The sequence below is a fragment of the Aythya fuligula genome, chromosome Z (assembly GCF_009819795.1).
Source record: "Aythya fuligula isolate bAytFul2 chromosome Z, bAytFul2.pri, whole genome shotgun sequence".
In the NCBI taxonomy this organism is placed as follows: Eukaryota; Metazoa; Chordata; class Aves; order Anseriformes; family Anatidae; genus Aythya; species Aythya fuligula.
In genome coordinates this window covers 59,011,242-59,023,988 of record NC_045593.1, presented here as the reverse complement: position 1 = coordinate 59,023,988, position 12,747 = coordinate 59,011,242, and positions in this window count along the sequence as shown.

Here is a 12,747-nt window from a genome sequence, read left to right as displayed (position 1 = left end):
TGTTTTATCAGCTTACATACCATAGTTTGTTACTATCAAATGACTAACAATTAAAACCCAAAGGCCACTATCCTTTGGAGCAAGGGTTATCTCATATCTCTGAGTGCTGAAGAAGTAGTGATATGTGGTGGGGTAAGGGTGGGAGCTGCAGAGCCCGGCCCTAAGAACACACCAGCCTGTGCATCAGGCTGCACCTTTAACTCTGGAGTTATGGGCAAGAAGGAAAACACTGTCAGGCCTGGCTGCCCACTGTCAGTGTGAAAGGCTTGGGTAGAGTAATTCATCAAATTGCATTCAGTTTGGGGCAGGTAAGGAAATGACAAGGTCATTCCTGGCTCATCATGTGGTGTGAAGGTTGAGCACAAACACATTCATTGCTCTAGGGTTGGGACTGGGATAGCAGGTTAGATGACACATGTTTACAGGCGGCTCCCAGTGAGGTTTCAGTCTGGTCGATAAGTTAAAAAAGGAAACAAAGGGTTTTTTTGTTTTTGTTGTTGTTGTTCATTTGTGTTTTTTTTTTTTTTTTTTTTTTTCTCTTTTACTTTTCTTGAGTGATGTCAAGCTTTAAAAAGAGAGCTGGTAGTTATTAGCAGAAAGAAGTTGTTGCTGAGGAGTGACCAAAAAAAAAAAGACTAGCTATTTGCGACCATTACTGTTCATTAGTGTTGACAAAAGCAATCTTTTTTTTTTTTTATCTTTTTTTTTTTTTTTTCCCCTGGTTGGTTGGTTGGTTTGTTGATTGGTTTTGTAACTACAACTTCTTTCAGTATCGTAAACTGAAAAACATAACAGTGATTTTTGTTCTTCATGAAAGAACACATGCAAGATTCTAAATTGTGTTCATGTTTTCTTATTATGGCATTTCTTAACTGTATTAGTATCACTCAATTCTTGAACAATTTTTTTTTTTTTTCCCCCTCTTTAAAAAATTTCTCATTATGGTAAAAATGTGATTTACATGACTGATCACATACACTAGCATAGCATCCATGTACAAAAAACAGCACTGATACCCTGCGCTGCATTATCATTGCCTCCGGATAGAAGGAGGTAATCCTTTCCCTCTACTCAGCATTGGTGTGGTCACACCTAGACTGTTGTGTCCAATTCTGAGCTCCTCAGTGCAAGACAAGCACGCACATACTGGAGACAGTCCAACAAAGGTCCATGAAGATGAAGGGACTGGAGCACCTCGCTTATGAGGAAAGGCAAAGACAGCTAGGACTGTTCAGCCTGGAGAAGAGAAGGCTCATAGAGGATCTCACCAATGTCTATAAATACCTGAAGGGGGGTTGCAAAGATGACAGAGCCAGGCTATTTTGAGTGGTGCTCAGTGCCAGGACAAGAGGCAGTGGGCACAAACTGGAGCACAAGAGGTTTCAGCTAGATATCAGGAAACACTTTACAGTCTGGATGACTGAGCAGCAACATAGGCTGGCTGGAGATGTGAAGTCTCCCTCTTTGGAGATCTCCAAGAACCATTTCAATGTGATTCTGGGCAACCTGGTCTAGGTGGTTCTGGTTGAGCTGAGTTGTTGGACCGTATGAACTCCAGAGGTCTCTTCCAACCTCAGTCTGTGGTCACATCATAAATAACCAAAAAATACAGATGGCATGAATAGGTTTTAAATACAGTAAAAAGAATAAACATAACCACATGAAATTTTAGCTGTTTGTTTGTTTGTTTGCTTGTTTGTTTTCCCTGAATAACAGCATCCTATCTGCTTGTAGGATCAGTTCTGAAATCACTGTACATGTATATCTGTTTTTTGAGAATGATTCAAAATTCTTTAGTTAATTATATTAAGACAGTGATTATGTACCTAAAATAAGCAGGGTTTTTTTTTTTGTTTTTTTTTTTTTGTTTGTTTGTTTTCTGAACGTAGGATTTCTCTACAGAATATTCAAAGTAGTTTGTATATCTGTGGTGGTTTTACTCAGATGGGCATCCAAGCTCCACCACAACTGTTCTCTCACTCCCCCTCTCCTCAAAGAAGAAGGGGGAGAAAATACAACACAGAGAATTCGAGGTTTGAGACGAGAAAGGTTTAATTAAAGGGAAAGGGAATGGGGAGAAAAAGTAACCACAGAAACAGTAAGCCCACGTGGAAGCACAGAGAGAAGGGAAAAAATTATTCTCTACTTCCCATCAACAAGCGATGTTCAGCCACGTCCTGGCAAGCAGGGCCTCAAAACGCATAGTGGTTCAGGACGACCAGCCCCCTCCCCCATGAAAGCCTCCCTTTTTACTGTTGAGTGTGATATCAGGTGTTATGGAATATCCTTTTTGTTGGTTTAGGTCAGCTGCCCTGGTGATGTCCCCTCCCCATCACTTGCCCACCCCCAAGCCTGCTGGCTCTTGGGGGCTTGGAAGGAGTCTTGATGCTGTGCCAGCACTATGCAGCAATAGAGACAACACTGGAGTGATATCAGTACTGTTCCAGCTACGAGTGCAGAGCACAGCACTGTGTGGGCTACTGCAGGGAAAAGGTGATTCCAGTTCAGACTGACCCAACACAATATCTGATTAAGATAACCATTGTGTGGACATCTTGTAGGAAACTCTCATACTGAAAACAGACATTATGGGAAGATAGGGCTTCTTAAGCATGATGTTCAATTTCCCTCCTAGAAAAATATGTCTTTCCAGAAAACAAACAGGCAAAAACCCTTGCAGACCCTTAAAGAAACATTTAAAATTAAAGTATCTTCATGCTGACAGTAGCATAAGATATTTTATTTTGACAAATTTGTAGAAAAATCACTTCGAACTTTTTGGCAGTGATAGTTCCATGTCACTTACATCTCTTCAATGTACCGATGGTCTTAGTGAGCAAAGAAAAAAAAAAATCTAAATATGAATAGAAACTATTTCAGGCATAGACATTGGATAGAATCTTTAAAGAATTATTATTAAAAAGTTCCAAAGGAGAACTTTCTTAATCAAAAAATCATTGAAAGCAGCAACTTATGGCACCGTATATACATGTATTCCAACCAACTGCAGATCAGTTAAGGATTCAAAAGTAGCAGCTCCTTCAGTGTTCACAAGCAACAGAATTAATAGTAGTACCAATACTCTCATTTTGATATTCTTCAAGTTTTGCATCTATGTCATTTATCTGAAAGAATTTGCCTTGCACATTTGTAGCAGAAATTTGGAGAGTCTGCACCAACTTCAGCTAGGACTTACATCTGTGTCAATAAAAGAACAAAAATTAGCTTTTATCAATTAATACTGGTTGGCAGCACTAGAAAGGTGGGAAAAACAAGTTTCTGTTTTCTAATTCATTCTAGCAACATGCTGTTTGTTGTAACTGTTTCAAAATATAAATAAATTATGCAATCAATAAAATACGTCCAATGCATATTTTCCTTTGGCTCAGTATCTCTATCAGTCAGAAGATAAAACCATGACTCAGAAAGCACTGATCATCAATGACTGTTTAAATCAAATTGTTCACAAATTGGCTATACCAAACCATACAAATGAAATCTGGATCAGTCAGGCGATAAGTTATTATTTATAATCTCATTTACTTGTTTACAGTGCTGAATAAAAATTAGTTACCTTCAGAGTGTGAAAACTCAGAGTCACTTCCAGAGCAGATTGAAAAAGTCATCTTGAATCTAATGGACTTAACCCTTTAAGGAAAATTTAGTTTAATATTACCCACCCCAAATAATATCTTGATGTACTTAATTAACCTCTAGATAATCCTGAGTGATACTTAGGTTAACAGATTTATGAGTCAATCAAGTATCACTATCTGGTTAGAATATGGGGTTGTTTTGGGAGGGAAAACATTTTACTAAATGGCAAAAAAAATTCATAATAAGCTTGACAGAATGGAGGTCAAAGACATTTTGTACTTCTTACTGTCACTTTTAAAGGCATAAGAACAATCTGTCTCAATATAGCTCTTCATTTAATTGCCTGGTGGACCTTGATTTTTTTTTTTTAGTTCAGGGAATTAACTAGATACATTTATGCACTGCAAGAAACTCTAATTTAGTGCTGACCTCTTTGTCACAGGTGTTAGGACAAAGGAGATGACAAAAAAACAAACAAGCTGCATAGGTGGTATAGTAGTTCCTGGCATCAAGCATTTTTGAAGTAAAAATTTGTGCAGGAGGTTTTAGAGCTGGGTCAGATTTCTGTGGATACTATACTTTTGTGTAGCACAAGTATAGAGCAAACTACATACAGAGATGGAGTGAAAAAGTCTTTTTACATTGCCTATGTTTTCAGTGATCACTGGCACTCAGCCTTGTGGTCACCTCCAAGACTTCTCTTAGTGCTGTTGGAGGACACTTGCATTTCATTTCTACAGATTACATGTTATTATTCAATGGAAACAATATGGGAGAAACTGAATTCAAATACAAATATTTTGGACTGTATTTATTTTTTAATAAATTTTAATGAAAAGTAATTTTCCAAGTGCATTGAAGAGTACAGCTTTGCCGTCCAAGGAAACTGAAAATAACCCCTTCATATGTGGTCATGGTGGACAGTGGCTGGCAGTTGTTCCTGAAACAGTAATTGCACCCTTTTGTAAGTACACAAAAATATAATCTTTAATTTCATAATTACATATACTTCTTCTTGCTTCATTCTCTGTTCAGTGGTTACTTTATGAACACCTATTGGAATGCCTTGTTTTATCATCTATGTTCAGAATATGGCCCTAGGCATATTTATAACATATGATGTGTTATATATTAAAACACGGATTTCCTCACTAGCTTTTTCTATAAAATTAATTGCTAAAAATAAGTGGAGCTATTATTAATTAGAAAAAATATACAAAGAATTAATTAAATTATCTTTACAGCTCTGGCATATTTCCTGTTTTACACTCAGGATGTATCTACATTGTTTAGCCCGGGAGCAATCACAGGCTCAAATAAGATATTGGCACACTTCCTTACACAGAAAACACGCAGCTAGGTTGTATACATATCCCATACTGCTTTGCCTTGTTAAATATTTCTATTAAAGAAACATCTTCTTCACTAACCTGTCTGCCCTACCATTCAATATTGCTGCAACATGTTCCAGGATATGCTCAAGCAGTTTTCAGGGTGACCAGACATGTTCATGATTGTACTGGTACATTTTACATAGCTGTTAGCAAGACCAAAGAAACATAGAATAAGTTGGGTAGGAAGGGACCTTAAAGATCATCTAGTTCCAACTCTACCATGGGCAGATATGCTACCCACTAGATCAGGTTGCCCAGGGACTCATTCAACCTGGTCCTCCAGGCATGGGGCATCCACAACCTCTCTGGACAACCAGTTCCAGTGCCTTGCCACCCTCTGAGTGAAGAATTTCCTCCTAACCTAAATCTCCCCACTTTTAGTTTAAATCCGTTCCCCCTCATCCTGACAAAATCTGATCAATCAAAAAGTTGTTCTCCATCTTTTATAAGCCCTCTTTAAGTATTGAAAATCCACAAGGAGGTCACCCTGAAGCCTTCTCTTCTCTAGGCTAAATAGCCCTACTATCTCTCTCAGCCTTTATTCATAGAAGAGGTGCCTCAGTCCTCTGATTGTCCTTGTGGCCTTCCTCTGGACCTGCTCTAACAGATGAACGTATCTCAGAATCACAAAATCACAGAATTGTCTAGGTTAGAAGAGACCTCAAGATCATCGAGTCCAACCTCTGACCTAACACTAACAAGTCCTCCACTAAGCCATATCAATAAGTTCAACATTTAAATGTCCTTTAAAGACCTCCAGGGATGGTGACTCCACCACTTCCCTGGGCAGCCCGTTCCAATGCCTCACAACCCTCTCAGTGAAGAAGTTCTTCCTAATATGCAACCTAAAACACCCCTGGCACAACTTTAGCCCATTCCCCCTCGTCCTGTCACCAGGCATGTGGGAGAATAGACCAACCCCCACCTCGCTACAACCTTCTTTAAGGTACTTATAAAGAGCGACAAGGTCACCCCTGAGCCTCCTTTTCTCCAGGCTGAACAAGCCCAGCTCCCTCAGCCAATCCTCACAGGACTTGTTCTCCAGACCCCTCACCAGCTTCGTCGCCCTTCTCTGGACCCGCTCAAGCACATGTCCTTCTTGTAGCGAGGGGCCCAAAACTGAACACAGTACTCGAGGTGCGGCCTCACCAGAGCCAAGTACAGGGGGACTTCCCAAGTCCTGCTGGCCACACTGCTTCTTATACAAGCCAGGATGCTGTTGGCCTTCTTGCCCACCTGAGCGCACTGATAGCTCATATTCAGCTGACTATCAACCAATACTTCCAGGTCCTTCTCCACCAGGCAGCTTTCTAACCACTCATCTCCCAGCCTGTAGCTCTGCCTGGTGTTGTTGCACCCCAGGTGCAGGACTCGGCACTTGGCCTTGTTGAACTTCATGCAGTTGACCTCAGCCCATCGGTGCAGCCTATCCAGATCCTCCTGCAGAGCCTTCCTACCCTCAAGCAGATCGACACATGCACCTAATCTGCAAATTTACTGAGGGTGCACTTGATCCCCTCATCATTGATAAAGATATTAAAGAGGACCAGCCCCAGCACCAAGCCCTGGGGAACGGCACTGGTGACTGGCCTCCAGCTGGATTTGACTCCATTTCACTCCATGGATAGTGAGATAGTGAGGGACACATTCTGCTCCCCATCCCCTTCCAGCAGTTCAAGGTACTGGGTATCCCGAGAGCAACTGGTTTTGCCGCTAAAGACTGAGGCAAAGAAGGCATTAAGCACCTCCACCTTTTCCTCATCTTTTGTAACTAAGTTCCTCCCAACATCCAGTAAAGGCTGGAGATTCTTCTTAGTCCTCCGTTTTGCACTAATGTATTTGTAAAAACATTTTCTGTTGTTTTTGATGGCAGTAGCCAGATTGAGCTCCAGATGAGCTTTAGCCTTTCTAATTTTGTCCCTGCACAGCCTCGCAACATCCTTATAGTCCTCCCAAGTGGACTAGCATATCTTTCTTGTGCTGGGGGCTCCAGACCTGGATGCAATACTCCAGGTGGGACCTCAGGGCAGAGTAGAGGGGGACAATCACCTCCCTTAACCTACTGGTCACACTTCTCCTTTGATGCCGGCCAGGATCCTGGGCTGCAAGCATGCACTGCCTGCTCGTGACAAGTTTTTCATCAACCAGAATACCCAAGTCCTTCTCTGCAAGGCTGCACTGAATGAGTTCTTCTGTACTTATGTCTGGGATTGCCCCAACCCAGCTGAAGCACCCTGCACTTTGCCTTGTTGAACCTCATTAGGTTCACTTTGGCCCACTCCTCAAGCTTGTCTGAGTCCATTTAAGTGGCATCCCTTCCTTCTATTTTATCAACTGCACCACTCAGCTTGGTGTCATCTGCAAACTTGCTGAGAGTGCACTCAATCCCACTGTTTATCTCACTGTTGTTCCCACTGATAAAGATGTTAAACACTGATGGTCACAGGGAAGACCCCTGAGCGATATAGCATAAATATATAGCATAGATAGTATAAGGATATAACAAATGGCAACCTTGTTTATTTATTTATTTTTTATTTTTTTCCCACTGATATATTAAAGTAGTGTGCTTAAAATATGAAAAATACTAACCCACAAAGTCTTTGATTCTTATGACTTTTGAAATACCTACATATTATATAGTAGTTTATCTCTGCTATATATTATTGATATTGACTGTTGCAGCCTCTGTGAGTACTCAGTTCCTCTGAAAATTGCAGACCTTGGACTCCAATGAGGAGACAAAAATAAAAACTAAAAATGGAATAAAAATAAGACATAAATAAAAAAATAAAATGCTACACATTACAAAGAAAAAACTAGGCAAAGGAAAACTGTCTTGGGGACAATGTTATGCCTGAGTGCATGTCTCCATATTTTGTACAACTCCCTACTCATTGAAAACCTTCCACCAAAGGGCGTGAATCAAAATGTTTTCAGGTGAGGCCAATGATTGTATCTGTAAGACAGAGTTCTGGCCAGAAATATGTACTGAGGAACATTTAAGTAAGCAAGAAACATACCAGACTAAACTAAACTGAACTAGCTAACTCCCATCCTTTCCTTTTTATTATGTTAGTCTGTAGCTCAATACACACCCTGTTAACAGTGATAATTATGTACATATTAATATACTAGTACCTTTGGAAGCTTTGGAAAGCTGCAGAAACAATGCAGAATGTACTGTAATTTATTGTAAGGAAGCAAACAGGAAATTAACTTTTGCCATTTGAAGTTAAGAAATCTATTTCACTGTTAGCTGTGAAAGTGGAAGAAAGAGAGAAAAGATGATTATTATAGGGGGCCAAGTTCACCTGATAAGGTCGGGTAGAAAGAGCTTTTATAGACTTTACATAAGATATCTGCACACCCTATTTACGATGATTTTTTTTCTCTTGCTTTGTATTTCAAAATGGAAGTACCTTTTCACTCAGTGAGTAATATAAAAAGAAGTGAATCTGGGAAGCTTTTGATCCTTTTGATCCTAAACCACTTTTTGATCCTAAACCACTTAAGAATGTACATTTCTTTACTGTAAAAATCCTAAACCCACACACATTTGTTTTACTTTTTAATAGAAGTAAAGTCTCTCTCTGAAGTCTCTTTCTGAAGAATTTTCCAACTATCGCTGCATTTTTATTTATTTATTTATTATTTTATATATACAGTGTAAGGCACAGCTTTCCAAAACATAAAACTTTTATTTTTGTTTCCATCTTTATATTTTATTTTGCTTATGGTTCATATCCAGTAATTTGAACACTGGATGTCAGTTTTCCTAATTAAAGTTCTTCTGGTTTTCCTGTAGGCAATTTCCTTCCATTCATATTATCCCATGCATGTCATTATGTATAATATATCCTTTTAAATTACAAACAGCAACTTATATTTATCATTTACTGCATCTTATGATCAGTAGCAAAATATATTGGAATGAATCAAATAGAATTATTAGATCTTGAAATTGTTACTTTTAAAACAGACACAGAGTTACCTGACAGGCCAGACTCTGGGCTTTGCTCTCTGTCCTCATCTGATGACTGTTTTGAATCTTAAGAATGAAAAATACAGTATGTTTTTTTCCCTTATTTGTGAATTGGAAGATAAGTCATAGGTGTCCTGGAGAACATTCCATCTGTTATTAGTGCAACACAAATTTACAGGCAGAATTTTACAGTGCCTTCTCACAGTTTCTGAATTTTACATTTGTTTTTCAATACACTTCTGTCATGGGAAAAAAAAAAAAATAAATAAATAAAAGAAAAAGAAAAAAAAAAGAATAATTCTTGAATAATTCTGTATTTTCAAGTATCTTCTTAGCATATAAAAAACAAAAAAAGTAAAGAAAAAGAGAAAGAGAGAGAAAGAGAAATAAAGGAAGGGAGGAAAAAAGAGATAAAGAAAGAGAAAGAGAGAAAAGGGAAAGAAGGAAAGAAAGGAAGGAAAGGAGGAAGGGAGGAAGGGAGGAAGGGAGGAAGGGAGGAAGGGAGGAAGGGAGGGAGGGAGAGAGGGAGGGAGGGAGGGAGAGAGGGAGGGAGGAAGGAAGGAAGGAAGGAAGGAAGGAAGGAAGGAAGGAAGGAAGGAAGGAAGGAAGGAAGGAAGGAAGGAAGCCAGGCAGGGAGGAAGGAAGCCAGGCAGGGAGGGATGGAGGAAAGCATGAATGAAGCAGAGTTGACCAACCTCTTTGTACCTCTAAGACAAATTTCAAAATTTTCTCAATTTAGAGAACCAAAAGTTCCACTTCCCTCAAAGATCAAGAAAATGTGTGTTTGTTTAGTGTTTGTTGTGAAGAGGAGGATTTGACAGGGAGCTTCATGAAACTGTTCAATGACAGCAACCCCTCTATTGAGATATGGATTTGATTTGGGTGCAAAAGAGGGTCTTACTATAGAGGTGTTTTTATGGTGTAAGAGCCTGCAATTGTCATTCATACATGTATGACAGGAAATGCCCTTGAGAATGTATTATTCATTTTGTTAGTCCCATTGAGTGCAGTGATTTCTAGACTTCTGTGCATAAGCTTCAGATCTACAAATTTTCTTTTGATGTCTACAGAATTTCCCATTCTTCTGATATTATCCCAAATCCAACATCTGTTGAAAATCAGTATAGTTATAGTATAATTAGATTGTGGAATCTTGTGTATATTAGTTGCGTCTTTTTAATCTAATAAAATCTCTTACCTTCAACTTTTTGTCATAGATTTATTCCTAATACATAAAGCTAGAGCTTCCGGCATGATAAATTATAAAACAACCATAGCTCATATATTGAGCTTTCATGCAAAGCTACTTCTTAATAGGAAGTCAAACTATCCCAAATTAAACCACACTGTCTATTACATGATTGCATTGGCTATTACTCTAAAGCAAAAGTAAAATTAATTATAAGATAGAAAGTAGAAAATTTCTCATATTATTGCCTTTACTTTCTGTGGGGAATAAAAAGGCTGAACCACAGCCCATGAAGTCTGGATTTTTAGAAGAATTATTTGAATGATGTCTTTGGTAGTAAAAGATAAAAAGACCATAAAAGGTGGTAGGCTTCGTTGTGGTTTTCCATTTTTGATACCTACATGTTCCAGTTTAAGTTTGCAGTTTGACCCCCGTCCCTCCCCTCCCCCGTTCTCTGTCTCACATGTGCTTCATCACTAAGCATTTAGTTACTCTGACCTTTTTACTACAAACATTTGGGCACAGATTGCCTACAAATGGGTTAGAAGGAAATAAATCATTCTCAAAGGCATTTCCCATGGTTTGCCAACATTGTTAGCCAGCTTTTGCAGATGCCCTTCCTGGCATCAAAACCCAGGTGCCTGCAGGAAACAAAAAAGTGCCAGTTTTCTCCTGATGTTCAGGAAAGGCTTTGTTTGCTACAGAAGAAATCCATGTGCTCTGATAAATGCTACTGGGCTTAATGAGTGTGATGGGCAGTTTAGCTTTGTGACCTTCTTAAAGTTGACAGCTTCCTCCACAGGTTGTCTTTGATATAGACTATACCACAGACAGACAGATTACCAGAGTAAAAGAGAATTGCATATATTTTACTCTTAAGTCATACTTCTCTATGTAGATCTCTTGGACTTCACAATTTCATATGCTTTATTGTTTCCACCAGCTGTGTGCAAGTTTTTAGTTTTGTTTTATTTTTTTATCTGACATAGAACGTTCTTTGCACAGCCGGATTCTGTTACCGTGACATTTCATATGGGCCTTTATTGTTTAGTATTGTGGAGTATTTAGGATAAGTATATTTGCGCTAAATATTAGATAGTATTTCAACTGAAAGAAAAAAATAAATTAAAATACACCCTGTTTTCCTCAGTCTGCACATGTCTACAGAATGGAGCATGGTATTTGAAACAGTGTGCTGTTCCGCTTTAGAGAATCAGACTGAAACCAGATTTGTTTTGCCATATCTTCACCTTTACTTTTGCTGTTGTTGTTGCTTCATTGCCAAATACAGAAAATGCTTTTCATGATAAACACATATAATTTTACTCTGAGGACATTTTTATATATCATTTTTGACTGTTTTCCCCCCCCAAACAAGAGAACACAGAAATAAATTTCAGAGATAAATGTCAGAGATATAAACGTACCATGCTCAGAGACTATCCTGAAATTGTTCATCCTCTTCAGAGATTAGGCCTACAAAAATAACTTCAGTTTTCCTTAAAGCATTGTTAAGGACCTTCATTCTTACACAGATCTAAACAGAAAATATTTATTCTGTATTTACAGTAGGGGTATAATCTCTCAAAATCTATATATTACTTGGTAAAACTAACAAATACATTGCTTCACTTTCTTCTTTCTCTCTGCCTTTTCTTTCTTTCCAACCTACACTTATTTCTTGTATCTTGAGTTTACTTAATTACTTAGCAGGTCTCAGATAAAATTTTGTCCTGGTAATCTGAAAGCTGATATATATGTACTAGACCATCGTATCATGTTTTTTCTTTGTCAACATTAGGAATGAGGAAACTAATATGTACATTTTCCAATCTTTTTGTTTGTTTGTTTGTTTGCTTGTTTGTTTCCTAATAATTTATTTATTTTAAAAATAACAATACAAAATTACACAAGTAGAAAATAACAGAAGGCTGATGAAATGACTGTGTATTACATGTTCTCATGGACAATATAGTTTCATGCACAATACAATACAAAGTGTTATCACCCCAGTGATGTGAAGACTGCATGATGAGCAAAGGATTCTTAAAATCCAGAAGGAATCTTATCAACATTTTAAATTGGCACATGCACAAGGATTGCCCTAAAATCCATATGTCATGCAGATATTCTGTTTTAAGCCCTATCCCATGATATAATCTACTTTGATTTGCTTAATGGAAAATAACAGAGAAACTGATGCTCAGTCATGAATAAAGAACACTTTTATTTGTAGTAGAGTAATATACTCTACTACATATAGTCTATTTGACTATAGCAGAGTATTTTTAGCAGAGTAATATACTCTGAGTACCAAGAACAGGTGGACCAACAATAGTGTGTGCATGTCTTTATGCACACGCCGCATGAGAGTGCAGTACATATGATATAATGTACATCATATATTCATACACTGGTCTTATATATTACAAATAAAAGCATTATCACTAATAAAGTATGATTAATGTTGGAACTTTCCTGTCATTGGTTTTATTTTATCTGTACATATGTACCTATGTGTATAGGAATTTCTGTATGCATATACAACTTTGTGAGGAGATCTCAAACCCCTGTGGCAACAA